Source organism: Populus trichocarpa, chromosome 2, assembly GCF_000002775.5.
Source record: "Populus trichocarpa isolate Nisqually-1 chromosome 2, P.trichocarpa_v4.1, whole genome shotgun sequence".
NCBI classification, from domain to species: domain Eukaryota; kingdom Viridiplantae; phylum Streptophyta; class Magnoliopsida; order Malpighiales; family Salicaceae; genus Populus; species Populus trichocarpa.
The window spans coordinates 17996708-18011396 of NC_037286.2; the positions used below are offsets into that span (position 1 = coordinate 17996708).

Consider the following 14689-nt stretch of genomic DNA (forward strand, 5'->3'; position numbering starts at 1 on the left):
TGCCAGACCACCGTAACAGCTCAAAAAAGCCTTAACTTTTTATCCAACCGTTGGATCACTCCTGAATTTTTACAGGATTTTCTGGAGGCCATTTTCCTTGTAGTAGCTATGAAATCTCTACTCTATAAAGCGAAGGTTCGGTCGCGCCAGACCAGAGTAACGGCTCAAAAGGGCTCTAACTTTTTATCCGACCGATGGATTGTGCTAAAATTCTTACAATAGTTTGCGGAGGCTGTTTTCCTTGTTGTAATAATGGAATCGCTACTCGGTGAAGAGCAGGTCTGGTCATGCCATACCATCGTAACGGCTCAAAAGCGCCTTAACTTTTTATTCGACCGTTGGATCACTCTCGAATTTTTACAGCAGTTTCTGGAGGCCATTTTCCTTGTAGTAACTATGGAATCTCTACTCTATGAAGCGAAGGTCCGGTCGCGCCAGACCAGATTAACAGCTCAAAAGGGCTATAACTTTTGATCCGACCGTTGGATCGTGCTCAAATTTTTACCGTAGTTTTCGAAAGCTGTTTTCCTTGTGGTAGCCATGGAATCGCTCATTGGTGAATAACACGTCTTGTCATGCCATAATAGAGTGACGACTCAAGAGGACACTAACTGTTGATCCGATCGTTGGATCCTGCTCAACTTTTTAAAGTAGTTTCCGGAAGTTATTTTCCTTGTGGTAGCCATGGAATCGCTACTCGGTGACGAGGAGGTCTCGTCATGCCAGACCACCGTAACGGCTCAAAAACGCCTTAACTTTTTATCCGGCCGTTGGATCACTCCCGAATTTTTACAGGAGTTTCTGGAGGCCATTTTGCTTGTAGTATCTATGAAATCTCTACTCTATGAAGCGACGGTGCGGTCGCGCTAAACCAGAGTAACGACTCAAAACTGCTATAACTTTTGATCCGACCGTTGGATCGTGCTCAAATTTTTACAGTAGTTTTCGGAGGCTGTATTCCTTGTTGTATCAATGGACTCGCTACTCGGTGAAGAGCAGGTCTCGTCGTGCCAGAACAGAGTAACACCTCAAAAGGGCTCTAACTTTTGATCCGACCGTTGGATCCTACTCAAATTTTTACAGTAGTTTCCGAAAGCTGTTTCCCTTGTGGTAGAAAGGGAATCGCTACTCGGTGAAGAGGAGGTCTCGTCGTGCCAGACCGGCGTAACGGCTCAAAAGTGCCTTAACTTCTGATCGGACTGTTGGACCACTCCTGAATTTTTACAGGAGTTTTTGGAGGCCATTTTCCTTATAGTAGCTAAGGAATCTCTCTTCTGTGAAGCGAAGGTCCGGTCACGACAGACCAGAGTAACGGCTCAAAAGGGATCTAACTTTTAATCCGATCGTTAGATCTTGCTCAAATTTTTACAGTAGTTTCCGGAGGCTTTTTTCCTTGTGGTAGAAAGGGAATTGCTACTCGGTGAAGAGCAGGTCTCGTCACGCCAGACCGGCGTAACGGTTCAAAAGCGCCTTAACTTTTGATTCGATCGTGGGATCACTCCCGAATTTTTACAAGAGTTTCAGAAGGCCATTTTCCTTGTAGTAGTTATGAAATCTCTACTCTGTGAAGCGAAGCTCCGGTCGCACCTGATTAGAGTAACGACTCAAAAGGGATCTAACTTTTGATCCGAATGTTGGAACGTGCTCAAATTTTTACAGTAGTTTTCGGAGGCTGTTTTCCTTGTTATAGAAATGGAATCGCTACGCAGTGAAGAGCAGGTCTCGTCGTGCCAGACTAGCGTAACGGCTCAAGAGCGCCTTAACTTTTGATCTGACCGTTGGATCGTGCTCAAATTTTTACAACAGTTTCTGGAGGTTGTTTTTCTTTTAGAAGCAATGGAATCGCTACTCGGTGAAGAACAACTCTCGTCATGCCAGACCACCGTAACGGCTCCAAATCGCCTTAACTTTTTATCCGACCATTGGATCACTCCTGAATTTTTACAAGAGTTTCGGAGGCCATTTTCCTTGTAGTAGTTATGGATTCTCTACCCTGTGAAGTGAAGTTCTAGTCACCCAAGACTTGTGTAACGACTCGAAAGGAATCTAACTTTTAATCCGACCGTTGGATCGTTGACATGACCAAAAGATTGATGTCTTCTCTCAAGTGCAGGAGTGTCGAAGTAATAAATAACCCGGCAAGACCGGGGTCGAACCACAGGGAGGTTAATTGTATAAATTATAAGCAACAATAATACAACAATAATAGTAACAACAATAACAATAACAATAACAATAACAATAACAATAATAATAATAATACTAGTAGTAGTAGTAGTAATAATAATAGTAATAATAATAATAATAATAATAATAATAATAATAATAATAATAATAATAATAAAGATGATGAAGAAGAAGAAGTTGATGAGAACTTTGAGATGGAAGATTAACGTAAGGATTAAATAATGATAACAACAAATGTCAAGGTTAGAGGATCCACTAATGGTATTTCAAACAAGTATAGTATAAACTCTTTTTATTCAATTGGAAACCACACACAAAGGAGGTTCCAATCAGATTATAAATTATTAACATGATTACATTAGTTATCTTATTCGAATAATGCTAATACTTGTAAATGTTGTCAGACATTCATGATTATAACTTATGTTAACAACAAATCAAGTTCCTTTCATAGCTCAGGTGTCGGTTATACCATACAGTATGGGCTATGAAAGTGCCAAGTATTTGTTGTACCAAGTGTTATACAACATAAATCTAGATTAACCATTTAACAAGCAAAGTATTAAAAGTGAACAAGATAACAAATAGAAAGCATGTTAGTATCCAACATTAAGGTCCATGTTAAGTTTATATTATACTTATTCTTACACCATTAGTGTACCCTTTTCACCTTGACATAATTAACTTAGCTAAACATAATGAAAGAAAGAAACATAAATAAACAAGATAAGAACATAAATGAGAAAGAAGTTAACTAAGTAAAGAAAAGGAAATGAAAGGCATAAACAAGAGATTAATATAAACAAAACTTAAGTATTACAAAAGAGAGAGAGCAAGAGCATGATCTTGATCTGAACACCAAGATGCCTAAATACATGGCAAATGCCTCCTTTTATAGGCTAAAATTCGGAACTATTGATTTGTTGACTAATTGATGAGTGAGTGGCCACATCTTGACTTGGTGACAATTCTTATCTTCTTGTTTGCCAAAAAAGTCATTGATAACGTCATTATTTGAATAGACTTAAATCATGAAAGTTCTAGGAAATTTTCTCATCTTTCCAGGGTAAAAATTTGAGATCATTTGGACTTCTAGAACTTGAGATATGGGCTGAACACTGAATAGTGTCTGGGCTGCAGGACAGATTCAGACTTCTTCGTTGTTGCTACAATTTGGACTTGAAAACGGCCTTGTTAAATCTTGGACTCCCCATGAAAGTTGTAGGCCTATGTCTTATCTTTCCATCCATATAAGGCATACCTAAATCCGAGATCTATAGCTTCAGATATGACCCGATTACCGAACAATGTTCCAGTTTGGACTGCACCAACATCTCTTTTCTAAGTTTGGCCATCTCTTTGTCCTTTCAATTTCAGTACCTCAACTTATCAATCAATTCTTTCATTTATGTGATAGGCCTGCATTTAAGATGAACATTTACCATAAATTAAAGGTATCTTATATTATATTATAAAACATGCTTTAGTTAAGGAGTTATTGATACTTCAAGTGCAAAATGATGATATAAAACCTTGATAAAAATGCACTTTTAAGTACTAATCACACCGTTCAACCAGCTTATTACTAGTCCCTATTAATCAAAGCGTTAAAATAGAAAAACAATTTGCAAATTCCACAAAGCAAGGCATTCATCATTCAACTTCCATTAATCTATCCAAATAAACAAACTCTCATTAAGTTTATATATCTGCTCAATACCTCTTAAACAAAATATTAATAAACCTTTCTTTTTATGTGCTCAATGTATGAAAATATAGATGATGGGGCTTTTATTGGAAGAAAACAATATTTTGTTCTAATGTTTAAGGTTAACGTCCTTGGGTTGAGATTATTATCTTCTTCTTCTTCTTTTTTTCTTTTTTTTTTCCATATATATACATATAACTTAAAACACAATGCATCTTTAACCCATGTAACGAGCTTTCAGCTAATGACTCCCAGACCAGTTGGTCTTAGGGCATTAGGTGTTGAGACACCCCTACGAGCTTAGTAACTCGGGTTGCAGATACTGATACGTAGATAGTGCAATATTTGATTCCCTTAAGCTTTTCTCCTTAACCCATGTAACAAGCTTTGGGCCAATAGCTCCCAAATCAGTTGACTTTAGGGTATTAGGTGTTAAAAACCCCTTCGGGCTTAATTGCTTAGGTTAGGGAGGCTACGAAACCAAACTTATCTACGTTTTTATTATCATCAATATTATCAATTTTTTTTTTTTGAAAATTATATACTAACCCTTTCCCTTAGTTGTTACCTTTAACAAAAGAACATAAATAATGTAATAATCCAATGTGCAACCCACAATCATATGTTAAAGTGTGTGTGTGAAAATGAAGGTTTAAAAATATTTGTTAAATGAGTATATGAGCAGAATCAAGTGATAACAATGCGAGAGTTTGTAAACCTGAATATTTCAAGAAGTATAATGATAGACCTTGATAAGACTATTTAGTAAGATGCATCTCAAGAGTCAATAAAATTCCTCCTTACTATGTCATCCTAATAACAGTTTTGTCAAATGGTTTTAATAATAGCAAAAACAATTAGTAAGTTAGTTTTTTTTTTTAATGTCAACTACTACCCTCTCCCCCCAACCAGAATGAGACATATTCCTCAATGTCATAAGGTAGAAAGATAGAGTATAGAAGACATCACCTGAAACAGCGAACACTGACAAACCTGAAACACACTTAAACAAATATAAGAAATAACAACACAAAATAATATGCTATTAATAAAACCAAAAGACATAAGGTTTCACAAACGAAGGCTCAAATCCAATCTAAGCTTTTTACGGCTTTCCTTAGTTGACCAATTTATGCGACTCATGGAGGGATCAATTACAGGGATGAAAGATTGTAGTTGGTCAATCAATTGTTCAGCAGTAGCAGCAGAGATTATGATTTGTCGTGCCGAAGATGTTAGAAATTCCTGTTCCACAGCTTGATCAAGAACAGACAACAAATTATCATAAAAACCATTAACATTTAACAGTCCTATAGGTTTATGGTGAATGTGCAGCTGGGCCCAAGAGGAAATATGAAAGATCTCTTCCAATGTGCCCAGACCACTTGGTAAGGCAATGAAGGCATCAGCATGGTTAAACATTGCATTCAATCGATCAGACATTGTGGAGACCTGTAGTTCCTCTCCAATTGTTTTTCCAATGATGTCCCTTTTTGCTAAAGCTTTGGGGACGACCCTCAAAACTTGACTACCTCCTAAAAATGCAGCTATTAACACACCCCCCATTAACCCAAGGCTGCCTCCTCCATACACTAAATGAATCTTTCTCTCAGCTAGTACCTGACCAAGATGATTTGTTGATTCTAAAAACTCCTTTTCTTTCCCAGGACTTGATCCACCGAAAACACAAATATTTTTGATGTGATGACTTGAGGAACCTGCCATTTCTACACACTTCTATATTTGTTGAATGTATGGGTTGAGTAGAAATGAAGGGAAGGAAGAGAAGATTTTATAGATGAAAAATTGAAAATACAATCATACGACCTATATATAGGCCAACTGGAGTCTCACTCTCTCTCTCTCTCTCTCTTTATTTATTTATTTATTTATTTTGAAAAAGCATGTGTATGTACAGGTAGTTGTGATTGTGGCTCACATCTTCCCTTGGTTTTACGTCCAAGAACGGCTTAAACGCCCTCTATGGGTCGGGGATAGGCTTCCCATCCAGTTTTCTTAAAAACTGGCAAACAGGGTCTTTTATAGTCAGATTCCCAAGACTAAGTCGATCATGTTCTTTATGGAATTGTGGCCATAAATCATGAATTGCACGATGCACATCTCCACTAGGATGCATCTCAAGGGTCAATAGAAGATTATCTAAAGACCCCTTACTCAGGCCATCCTTAATGAATTGTATTTTATCTTCACGATTTATAGATACCATTCCTAAAGAACGACATTGTGCATTACAAGTCCATCTGACACATCTATGACAGACTTTCAGTCGTTTTGCACGACGTTTCTTTGCAAAAGTGCTTTTACCTGTTCTAGGCATGTATGAGATGAAAGAATTGGAGGACTCACCTGATAATCGGACCTTTGCTTCAATCAACCAGCGAATATCTTCAAGAATTCCATGATTCATTAACAACCTCAATCTTGCACACCTAGCACGGTAAATTTTTATAATCGCATTCTGAGGCAGAGCGAGAAAGTACTTTTTAAAATTTTCAAGAGTGGTGTCCATTTTCAAATGAGAATTGGAGAAGAGATTCAAAGAAGAGAGAAAGAGCAAAGAATTGCACAAATATATACATATATCAATTATTATGGGAAACTGAAAGAACCGACTGAAGTCACGGAGTACCGTTATCCGCCATTTGACCGGGGTGAGAGAGACTAGCAAAACAAAATTCACACCAAAACGAAACACAAAACAATGTGAGAAAAAGAATCATTCTTTATATACAGGATCACTCAATTCAATAGTCATTTTCAACTGAAAAATTGTCAAAGTAAACTTTCAAACGATGTTCATTTACCTTGAAAACATTGCCATTCTTTGGATTCTCGATATCACAGGCCTCATATGGATAAACATGTTTCACAATAAAAGGACCGCTCCATCTTGATCTTAGCTTTCCAGTAAATAAATGGAGTCGAGCATTATAAAGCAAAACTTTTTGACCAACATCAAATGTTTTTCTCAAGATTCTCTTGTCATGAAATTCTTTGATTCTTGCTTTATGAATTTTTGAATTCTCATATGCATCATTTCTTATTTCCTCAAGCTCATTTATTTGTAACTTACACAGCTGACTAGCATCATCAAGGTTTGAATTGAAAGCTTTAATAGCCCAATAAGCTTTATGTTCAATTTCCACAGGCAAGTGACAAGGTTTTCCATAGACTAGTCTATAAGGTGACATACCTAATGATGTTTTATAAGCAGTTTGATAAGCCCAAAGTGCATCATTAAGTCTTAAAGACCAGTCTTTCCTATTAGGGTTCACTGTTTTCTCCAAGATTTGTTTGATTTCCCTATTAGCAAGCTCTACTTGTCCATTTGTCTGAGGGTGATAAGGGGTAGCAACTTTGTGTGTGATTCCATATTTCATCATTAAAGACTCAAATGGCTTGTTGCAGAAATGTGTTCCACCATCACTTATCATGGCTCGAGGGATTCCAAATCGACTCAAAATATTTTCTTTCAAGAACTTTATCACTGTTTTGTGGTCATTGTTTCGACTTGGAATTGCCTCTATCCATTTTGAAACATAATCTACTGCGACTAATATGTACAAGAAACCAAATGATGGAGGAAATGGACCCATGAAATCTATACCCCAACAGTCAAAGATCTCAATGACAAGAATAGGATTTAAGGGCATCATGTGATGTTTTGAAATAGATCCCAACTTTTGACAATTTTCACAAGTCTTGCAGAATGCATGGGAGTCCTTGAACATGGTTGGCCAGTAAAATCCACTTTGTAAGATTTTTGCAGTGGTCTTTCTTGATGAGAAATGACCCCCACATGCCTCAGAATGACAAAATTTAATGACACTACTTACCTCATTGTCAGGAATGCATCTTCAAAATATTTGATCAGGACAATATTTGAATAAATAAGGGTCATCCCAATAAAAGTTCTTTACTTCGTTCAAGAACTTTCTTTTGTCTTGGGTACTCCAATGAGCCGGCAATTGTCCTGAAACAAGAAAATTAACAATATTAGCATACTATGGCATTGTAGAGACAAAAAATAAAGATTCGTCAGGAAAGTAGTCATCGATTGGTGTTATGTTAGATCTCGACTCTGTTGTCAATCTTGACAAGTGATCTGCGACAACATTTTCGGTGCCTTTCTTGTCTTTGATTGTGATATCAAATTCTTGAAGTAACAAAATCCACTGAACCAATCTAGCCTTAGAATCTTTCTTAGAAAAAAGATATTTCAATGCTGCATGATCACTAAAAACAACAACAGGTGAGCCAACAAGATAAGACCTAAATTTTTCACATGCAAATACTACTGCAAGTAATTCTTTTTCAGTGGTGGTGTAATTCATTTGAGCACTATTCAAAGTTTTACTTGCATAGTAAATCACATAGGGTTTCTTATCTTTTCTTTGTCCCAAGACAGCACCCACGGCATAATCACTAGCGTCACACATTATTTCAAAAGGTAATGACCAATCAGGAGGTTGAATGACAGGAGCAGAAGTAAGCAAGTTTTTAAGTTTAACAAAGGCTTCTTCACAGTGTTCAGTCCATTCAAAAATATTATCCTTTGTTAGAAGGTTACTCAAGGGCTTAGATATTACACTAAAATCTTTGATGAACCTTCTATAAAAACCAGCATGTCCTAAGAATGATCTAACATCTTTAACAGATTTTGGTGTTGGCAAGTTAGCAATTAACTCGATTTTAGATTTGTCAACCTCAATTCCTTTCGAAGAAACAATGTGACCAAGTACAATGCCGTTTGTTACCATAAAGTGATATTTTTCCCAATTCAGTACAAGATTCTTCTCTTTACACCTGCTCAATGGAATCGCTCCTCGGTGAAGAGTAGGTCTCGTCGTGCCTGACCAGCATAACGTGTAAACCCCCGTAAATAAAAATAAATAATAATAATAATAATAAAAAGAAAAAAAAAACACATATGATCGAAGTAATGACGTTTCGATGAGTAATGGATATTCGGTATGAAAGAAGTGAATAAATAGTAGGAATGACAATAAATGTGTCATGTGAGAGAGAGAATGATCTCCATAAACAAATTTAAAGGTATTGTTGAAGTCGAAAAGAGAGTCATGATTTTTAGTTTAAAACTTGTAACGTTAGCAAAACCAGTGACGAGTTTCAATGGATAAAAGAATAAGAAAAAAAAAACCAGAAGATATGTAATCCCCCGGTCAAAACACGTATTTTGACAAATTAATGATAAATGTGGTAATATTGAATTTATTGAGTATAAATTAAGGGGAAATGTCACGAGGATCTAAGTAAATAAATTAATGCATGAAATTCAGATTTTAGTGTAAAAGACATTGATTGTCTAGTTTTATGGTATCAATGATATATCTCAATCCGACCGTTGCATCGGGCTAAAATTTTATAAGGAATCTCCAGACATATTATTTTATATTTGGTTCACATTTCGTGTCAATCGGAGTTTGGGAAGGATTTACGAGAGAACTGAAAATCGGGTAAATTGAAGAAGATGACACAAGGGGCATTAATAAGGGCATTTTTGTAATTTTATCAAAACAAATACTCTCCTCTCCTCTCTTTAAAAACAGAGCACGTCCTCTGCAAATGGAAAAACAGGAGGGAGACCATTTTTTTTGTCCCATTTTCTTCATTTTCTCTTCATTTCTTCAAGCTAAATCAAAAGGGAGTGTGCTTAGGAGGATTATATCCAAGAAAACAAATTAAATGACAACTTAGAGAGTTATAGAGCTTGAGAGAAACAAAGAGAAGAATCTGGAAATTGGAAGAGGAGGACATGATTTTTGTAAATTTTTGCAAGAATTCATTGAAATAAGTTAAAGTAGCAAAGGTAAGCAACATACCCTTTAGTAATTTCGTTTTTCTCTCTTGTTCTTGCATGAGGAGAAGAAAACCTCCAAGTTTAAAATTCTAGGGTTCATGCAAATATTTTAGGGGAGTAATTGTTCATGTGAATTTCAAGATTAATTGCATGATAATGGCTTGATTTGCTGAAAAATAGAAGGAATAAATTGATTTGAAACTATGGGTTTTGGGATTGCAACAGGGCAGGAACTTCGGCAGCCATATTTTGACTTTGCACCGTTGGATTAGATTGATTTTTGGATATGTTATTACACTCAATGTCACCTACATTCTTACCGGAGGGATTGCAAATATCAGACTTCGTTTGAGGGCTGTCACCGGAGGAATATTTCTGGAAAATCACCCTTTAAGACAGCTTTGTTCGTCGGCCGTTATATCATCGTTTCACCGTTGGATTGGTCTGGATTTTCAACATGTTGTTCATCCAGATGTTATATAAATTCTGAACGGTTTGGATCGGAAAAGAACACTCCTACCAAAAATTGTACTTCCCGAACAGCAGGTCTCCAAATTTCAGGTCAGTCCAGTATTGTTCTGATATCGGGAGGTTTAACCGTTGGATGTATGTTAATTTTGGATATGTTATTCTAATGATTATGATGTATAATTCCACCGTTTGGATTTATTGAATTCTAAATTTACAGAATGATGTTTTAAGTTTGGTTTGAGAAATATTGAATGAGAATATGAGGTTTAGCATAAAAAGTATGTTTTGGGACTAAGGATAATGGCAATGGGTTTAATGATGATGGTTGTGTTTGTGTTATGTTTGAGTCATGTTTGATGTGTTGATAAGTGATGATATAGTTAAATTCTATAAAGAATAGTGATTGACTAATACTTTGGTTGTGTTAGAATGGGAAATCATGTTGTAAGTTGAATTATGATATAAGGAATCATTTTGAGTGTGCTTTTGGAAAAATTTGGCATGTGTAGTCATTGATGAAATTTAAGTTACATTACATTGTTTGGTGATAGATTAAATGTCTTGGGACAAAAGAAAATCGGTGACGAAAAGTCATGCCCTTTGGACATTGAAGATCATTGATGAAAAATTGAATTAAATGGGTTTTTAATGTTAGTGTAAATAAATTCTAATGTAAATGAATTTAAATGACAAGTAAGAAAATAAAATACATTCATGGAAATTGTTTACGAAAGTATTTGATTTTGTGAATTTATGAATATTATGAATAAATCGGGAAGATTCAATAATGATTCAGGATGTTATATTAAAAATGTAGGAGAAGCATTCACTCGACTTCTCAGGAGCTCGTATAGTAGGAGCTTAAGGAGGGACTGCAAGAGGGGCACAACAACAACAAGGAAGAGCGAGTTGAGCTTCTGCAGCTGGTAGGTGTTCTATACCTACACTTTTTACGTAGCGTTAATTTACTAACTTATTAAATTCTTGGTCTTTGCGTCTATGGGTGAAACCACAAAGAGAGAGGATAAAGTGAAATAAACGAGAAATTAAAATTGGATTTGAGTACTTGACTGGGTTAAGAATATGAATTACACTAATAGACTTCGTTGATGATCATTCCTCGAACTTGATTAGCCGGTCCCGAATGCGGAGGCTAATGATGTTAGTAAGGTTTACTAACATCGGCATAATCATCGCTGAAAACGAGGGATGCTGAACTTGATTAACTATTCGGGTGAGAATAGTTAATGATATTGACCGGTGCTGTCAATATCGGCAATCACACGAAACTTGATTACCCGGTCCCGAATGCGGAGGCTAATGATGTTAGTAAGGTTTACTAACATCGGCATAATCATCGCTGAAAACGAGGGATGCTGAACTTGATTAACTATTCGGGTGAGAATAGTTAATGATATTGACCGGTGCTGTCAATATCGGCAATCACACGAAACTTGATTACCCGGTCCCGAATGCGGAGGCTAATGATGTTAGTAAGGTTTACTAACATCGGCATAATCATCGCTGAAAATGAGGGATGCTGAACTTGATTAACTATTCGGGTGAGAATAGTTAATGATATTGACCGGTGCTGTCAATATCGGCAATCACACGAAACTTGATTACCCGGTCCCGAATGCGGAGGCTAATGATGTTAGTAAGGTTTACTAACATCGGCATAATCATCGCTGAAAATGAGGGATGCTGAACTTGATTAACTATTCGGGTGAGAATAGTTAATGATATTGACCGGTGCTGTCAATATCGGCAATCACACGAAACTTGATTACCCGGTCTCGAATGCGGAGGCTAATGATGTTAGTAAGGTTTACTAACATCGGCATAATCATCGCTGAAAATGAGGGATGCTGAACTTTATTAACTATTCGGGTGAGAATAGTTAATGATATTGACCGGTGCTGTCAATATCGGCAATCACACGAAACTTGATTACCCGGTCCCGAATGCGGAGGCTAATGATGTTAGTAAGGTTTACTAACATCGGCATAATCATCGCTGAAAATGAGGGATGCTGAACTTGATTAACTATTCGGGTGAGAATAGTTAATGATATTGACCGGTGCTGTCAATATCGGCAATCACACGAAACTTGATTACCCGGTCCCGAATGCGGAGGCTAATGATGTTAGTAAGGTTTACTAACATCGGCATAATCATCCATCGGCATAATCATCCCTGAAAATGAGGGATACTGAATTTGATTAACTATTAGGGTGAGAATAGTTAATGATATCGACCGGTGTTGTCGATATCGGCAATCACATGAAACTTGACTAGCTATTCCTGAAGTGAAAGCTAATGATGTCAAGAATCTTGACATCAACATTTCCGGAAATATTCCAAGATATTATGGAAAGAAAAATCTGATTGGCTATTTCATGTTAGAAATAGTCGATAACATCAATCAGTGGTATTAATTTTGATGTTTACAATGAACTTGATTAGCCGATCCTGATATGGGAGACTAATAACACTAATAAAAATTTATTAGTGCCAGCATTCCCTTCCAAGTTTTAGGGGAGAGGTATTATAATGATATTTCCGATAGGGAATAATTAAAAATATTAATGAAATGGGGATTGACATCTTGATAGGATTATTCATTCGGCCTTAAAGAGGCGGATATTGATTGGAAATTATGGAATAAGATGGGCGGAGGAACTAGTTACCCGGTGATGGGTTAGTGGCATTAGTTTTGTTTTTTAATGACCAGAATATACAACTTGAGTTAAACTTACTTATGTAGTGTTGTTAATATTGTCAGGATGACTGACTTGTCAGATTATAAATGGAATGTTGGATGATACCTAATTGTTAAACAAAAATGGTAATTTGTGTTTATGTTATGGATTATTGAAGAAAAAAAAAGAGAAACTGATGAAGATCTAATTCTTATGAAGGATGGAGACAAATATCGTATCGCTTGGGACGTGAGAATAGAAGTTCATTAACCATGGTAGGTGTTATACACTTAAGGAATGCAATGATATATATATATATATATATATATATATATATATATATATATATATGATGTATTTTGAGTTAATTAATGAATTGTAATTGGTATAATTTGAGAATCATGTCCTGCGCACATGGAGGATGTCAAAGAAATTATGACTAATAATGTAAATATGTTGTATTAAGGTTTCGTGTTGTTGCTGGCATGATAAGAATTTGGTGATAATTATAATAGTGTAATAAAATGCCAATAATAGTGATAGATAATGAAATTTGGCCTTAATTATAGTGGTCAAATGAGATTAGGTTGATAAATTAAATAGAATGATGTATGTATGGTATTCACATTATTTGAAGATGGATCGGATGTGAATATTGTGAAAATGATGGCAGGTTCCATGATAATGAGAGATTTTACTGAAAATCTAAAGAAACATTGGAATGTGTCGAAATGGGCACAAGAAATTTGTAAGTTGAATATATTTATAAACTAAAATTGGACCGAAATCATGACGAGTTTGACAACTTATATGGAAAAGCCATAATGGGTATAATAGATGTTGGGATTGAAATTGATATAAAGAGATAGAGTAAGAGGGAGAGAAATCACATGGTAGATATTATAATGAATTAAATGCGCTCGTGAGGTGAAACAAGACACAAAATGAAAATTTTGAATGATTCTAGGAAGGATGAATAGAGACGTAATAATGGAAGGATAGATGAGAATTTCAAGGAACTATGATTGCATATCGTTGAATATATGTTTAATTACTTATGCATGTATTGTGTGATTTTCCTTTTATGCTATATTTATTATATACATTATGAAATTGCAGGTCCTTCAGATTCACGTCAGGAGTAGCGTTTTAGGTCCTCTAGTCTCCTTTTGTATGATTGAATAAGAAGATGAACATTAATGTATTTTGTCTTTAAGGAACTAAATGACTTAATATGTAATAGTACTCCTTTTACATTAAGTGTCGGACATAAAAATGTATTATTCTGTATTTGTAATCTTAGTTTGATTACTTGCAATTATTATGAATTATGTGTGTTAATGGGAAAGAAATGAGCATGCGAAATGTGAGGCATGTACCATGAATGATGTGTTGTTAAGGTTCTACATGATTATGATATGATTGAGAAATGAGTATAACTATACAGGATGATTGTCGATAACTTGGGACCTCCAGGTATAAAGGAAACTCTGCCGAAATTTCCACTGAAATTTCGGCAAGTCTCGGATAAGTTCGGTGGATGAAAAAAAATATATATATATACCCATTTTTAAAAAAGTTAAGGCTCAAAGTTCTTTTATGAATGTACTAAATTACAGGGTGTTACATAACGTCTCAAAAGCGCCTTAACTTTTGATTCGCCCGTTGGATCACACACGAATTTTTACAGGAGTTATTGGAGGCAATTTACCTTGTAGTAGCTATGAAATCTCTACACTGTGAAGCAAAGGTCCGGTCGCGCCTGACTATAGTAACGAC

At 35.8% G+C, this 14689-nt stretch overlaps 1 long non-coding RNA gene across 3 annotated transcripts; it reads left to right on the top strand.

Annotated features, from left to right (window-relative positions):
• The first annotated feature begins 9519 nt into the window (after window positions 1–9519).
• LOC127904974 (uncharacterized) lies at window positions 9520–14207 on the top strand. Of its 3 annotated transcripts, XR_008058475.1 has the most exons (5): window positions 9520–9746; window positions 10079–10298; window positions 11026–11134; window positions 13130–13185; window positions 14030–14207. It is a non-coding gene; the product is annotated as an uncharacterized LOC127904974 (long non-coding RNA). The 3 variants fall into 3 exon arrangements; XR_008058476.1 differs by lacking the exon at window positions 13130–13185; XR_008058474.1 differs by lacking the exons at window positions 13130–13185; window positions 14030–14207 and having other exon boundaries at window positions 11026–11260.
• The last annotated feature ends 482 nt before the right edge of the window (window positions 14208–14689 follow it).